General features: G+C 34.5%; 1 pseudogene; it reads right to left on the bottom strand.

Moving 5' to 3' along the window:
* Window positions 1-820: 820 nt before the first annotated feature.
* Window positions 821-939, bottom strand: LOC118606696 (annotated as a pseudogene).
* Window positions 940-4,579: the final 3,640 nt, after the last annotated feature.

The raw sequence follows: 4,579 nt of genomic DNA, 5'->3' as shown, positions 1-4,579 counted from the left end.
TGTGAGAAAATAAACTTGTCTTATATAGACTAATTTTTTTCTTTATCTTAAGAATTTGAAAAAAATTTTATTTTTACTAGTTTGTGTGTGTACATAGGCGAGGTATTTTTCTGCTTAGAATTCTCTAAGTTTATTGGATCTGTGGTTTGATGTCTTATTTTGGGAAGTTTCTCACTATTCTCTCTTTAAATATTTCTTTTGTCCCATTCTCTCTTTTCCTTTTGAAACTCCAATTGCAATAATGTTATTCCATTTCATGTTGTTTCACAGCTCATAGATTTTATGTTCCTTTCTTTTTCACTCTTCTGTTTTTTTTTTTAAATTTAAGTTTGTACAATTTCTGTTGATTTATGTTTAAATTTACTGATTCTTTAGCCATATGCAGTCAACTGAAGTTATTCTTCATATATTTTTCTTCCTAGAATTTTCATCTGATTCTTTCTTGTAGTTTGCATCTTTTTACTGAAATGTCTATCTCATCATTCATGTTGTCCATGTTATCCACGATAACCTTATATGTATTGATCATAATTATTTTAAATTCTCTGCGTGATATTTCCAATAACAATGTCAATGATGAACCTAATTCCCCTTAACAATGTTTTTCTCCCCTTGACATTTTATTCAACTTTAATTTGTGACTAAATGCTGAAAATCTTGCCTGGAGTGGTATAGAATTAGGTAAATAGTATGTATGCCTATAAATGGCTTATATCTTCTGCTGTGTTTTTTTTTTTTTTTTTCTTCAGGTGAAGCAACATTTGGTTGACCTCACAGGTTGTAAGGATCTTGCCAGCTTACAATCTCTTATTTTTTATACCACCTATAGCACCTGGTCTTCCTAGGTGGTCTCCTATCCAAGGACTAACCAGGCCTGACCCTGCTTAGCTTCCGAGATCAGACAGGATCGGGCTTATTCAGGGTAGCATGGCCGTAGACCCACTATACTCTTAATGTAGGTGGTTAAGTCATCCTCATCAGGAGTTGGTCTGAGTTTGGGCTTTGATATTGCTATGGTTGCCTTTTGTGCCATTAGCTTCAGATTCTTCTAGTGTTACCTTGTGCTTGGAGTATTTCTATGTCATTCTCAGGTTATGGCCTTTCCTGTGTGCCCACCCTCAGAGGGATCTCTGTCTATTCTCTTGCTGTTCTCTATAGGGATACTACTATTGCCTATTATTCTTTGAGTGCTAGCCAGTGCTGGGAGGAAAAGGAGAAGGGGAGTCTTCTATTTCTGCTCTAGTCTCAACCTTAGGCAAGCTCTGTGTTCATGGGTCTCAGGGACAGGACTATAGCAGTAACCTAGCTAAACTCTACCTGCATCTTAAATGGTTCTTCTGCAGGAGTTTCCTGCCTGTTTACTGGCAACGGGAGGGCCTTAATAATAGTGATATGGAATCCTGGGCCCAGAATTGTTTTTTACGTTTCCTCTAGGGATATAGCAAATAATTTTATCTTTTTCCTGCTTCAGAGGGTTTTTATTTGTACCCTGGCCCCTAAGTGACAATGGTTTTGTTCTATAGAAGAGGAGTCTCGGTAGGATTTTGTTACTTTTCTTTAGCTCTAGCAGCTCTTCTCCTTCAGGATTGCATATTAATGGGAGGCTTTCTCTAGTCTCCTGCTCTATCTCTAATTTCTCGATGAATGCTCATTAGAGATTTGGGGATAAGAGGTAGAAAGTGAATGCAAACTTCTCTTGTATTTGGAACTCCCATAGGTCTATAATTTCACACTATTTGACCTTTATAAATTTGTTAAAAATTTTAGATGAGTTGTTATTATTTACTTTTGTGGTGCTTCATGTCTCGTACTCCTGTGCTCTGCCATAGGTGAGCCAGTGCTCGCATCCTGTTGTTCTTTTAAGCATCTATCTTTCCTTAGATTTCAGGCTGCTTAGTTTCCCTGGGTTTTCAGTTCTCCGAAGGGTTGTAAAAGGTTTGTATAGGCTCTGTCTATTAAAAAATCAATTGGAAAACAATTTGCTTGACCTTGAGCTTCTTATATTGGAAAAAACAATAAACATACCTCACTTGCTTGATTGGTATATAGACATTTATGAATTCAGAAGTCATTTATATGAAATGAAATTGAAAAGATTTTTTTTGTTTTGTTTTGGACATTTTAATATATAATCTGTCTTATCTTGTTAAATCACATAATAAACATTTTCTTGTTACTGATTTAAATTTTGAGTAACACATAAAAGATTCTTTGATGTTACTTTTGTGTTTAGAAAAGAATATAATCAGTTATTAAACAAAAATTTTAAATTCGTAGCATTAATTCAAGAAATGTTATATGTGCTTAGCTAATTAACAGAAAAATACACATAGTCCTCTTTTTTTTTCACCACAGTCATAAGGATCTGAAGATTTATTAATGAAAATATTTATTTATTTAGAAAATGGGACTGAGATTTATTTTTTCAAATGTAAAATAGGAAAATAAAGCTGATCATTGATGGTTTTGTTTCTTGACTAAATGACATAATTCATTACATAATGTTATTGAGGCTTATAACCATACACCCTAAAACTATCATTTTTTTCTTTTAAATATTTCATTTAAAATATAATGTCTAAGTATTCAAATACAATTTGTCTTTTTTACTTGATATTTCTGGCAACTTTATGGTTCTATGCAATGTTGGTGTGATTAATTAGTCAATGCTTTATATTAAGTAGCAACCAGTCATGTAGTAATTTCTTAATGCTAAGAAACATGTACCTTTGTCTCTTTTTTTGTCTTTTTTTTGGGTGGGGGATTCTGAAAAATATTTTTGTTGGACAGTGTAATTAAGCAATATCTTTAAAGAAATCCCCCTAGAATGCCTTAGACTCCCTTTGAATCAAATAAATTAGCAAGTTTTCAGGTGAATTGTGAAAATAAAAGATAAGAGTATTTGGAAATACTAATATAAAAGTTTTTACATTGCTTAATGCAGAAGATTTCACCAAATATACCAGTTTTGAAATTTTACATACTTAAAAAATAAAAAAAAATCATATTTTAGACTGTCTTCTGAGAGAGCCATGTGAGAGTTAAGGAAATCTTCATCAGTTTCTATCCTTGACATGGTAACATTGCTCTCTTCTTTATAAATACGGTCTGTGCTGCCCTTTGCGGCTAACAACCAGTCAACAATCGAGGAAACCTGCACATAGAACCCTTTGTCTGTCCTTCAACAGCATCTCAGATGGTGTGAAAACACAGGGATGGGCCATAAAATTAAAAAAAAAAATTAATTCTGGCAGGAAGAAATATGGAGTCACTTTCAGAAATAAGCAATGAGAGAGATAAAGAAGATAACTAAGAACACAGTTAAACCGGTATTTACATGTAGTAATTAACTTACATATCACAGGCATACTATGTTCTCTATGAGGTAATATCTGAACCATACATTTTGGTGCATTTCCGTTGCGGTTTGTCTGTTGAACTACAAAGCTAGATCTAGGAGGAGCAGTGAACTTTAAGCTGAAGGAGAAATTGGAGATTTGCTTGGGTAGCTGGGATGGCTCAGGCGGGTTGTAATAAAAGGAAAAAGATAAAAAAAAAAAAAGACTATAGAGGATAGCACTGTGATGTTCTCAGACAGTGGTCACCTGGCCCTGGTCCGGCACTCTGGGCTGTGTCAGAGGTTAAAAAGGGTTATTAGAGGATCTGTGGATCATCAAGTACATGCAAAGGTGCTCTGAAGACTATACTGCATTCTTAGCCATTGTAACCTAGAATCCATAGGATCTAATGTCCTTCCAAAAAGACCTTGACTCAGAAGTTACTACCTTCAAGGTTTCTTCTCAGGCAAAGATGTCTATAAAGCTTGTCAGAGCAGAAAAATAAAAGGCCAGAAAGAGCTCAGTTGAGACACTGCTGGGAGTTCTAGAAATAACTTAGCAAAACCGAGGGGCAGTACAGACTAGAGGGTCTCCAATATGTCAATGAATACTGCATCAAGGGAAATTTGGGTTATTAGTGTGAATATAACACTAGTGGGGAAAGCCTTAAAGACTATTTATCCATCAGATTTAATCTCAATTCTTACTTGCTCAGGGAAGCCTTCTCAGACGAGACGGGGTCTCCTCTGTACATTCTGTGTTATTTTGTTTCTTGGTTCTTATCAGAGTTTGATTAATATTTTGAGTAACATTTTTTTTTTTTTTTTGTTAATATTGGTCTCTCCATTATACTGTAAGCTCCAAAAGAGAAAAGAGAGCAGGCTTGGTGCATAGTAGGTGCTCAATATTTATTATGTAAACAAATGAGCAATGACTAAGTGGCACTTTTGCATGAGCAGTTCCATACAAAATTCATTACTTCTTTACTGAATATTAATTAGCTTTTGGGAAATCTGTTAGAAATTTCTCTGTACATTTCTCCTCTGATAGATTTTATGTTGATTTTTAAACCCATACTCATAGCGGGGAGAGGCTTCATTTAGCTTCCACTGAGGAAATAATAGTCTGACTACAATATACCAAAATAACTGATAGAAACAGTGAGGAAATTCAATCAACAGAGTAATTTGAATAACTGATGCCAAATAGCCAGTTGGTTTGATTTTTACTCCTCACTGAAT

This window comes from Rousettus aegyptiacus, unplaced genomic scaffold (assembly GCF_014176215.1).
Source record: "Rousettus aegyptiacus isolate mRouAeg1 unplaced genomic scaffold, mRouAeg1.p scaffold_m13_p_1, whole genome shotgun sequence".
NCBI classification, from domain to species: Eukaryota; Metazoa; Chordata; class Mammalia; order Chiroptera; family Pteropodidae; genus Rousettus; species Rousettus aegyptiacus.
This window is presented reverse-complemented; position numbering and strand designations above follow the sequence as displayed.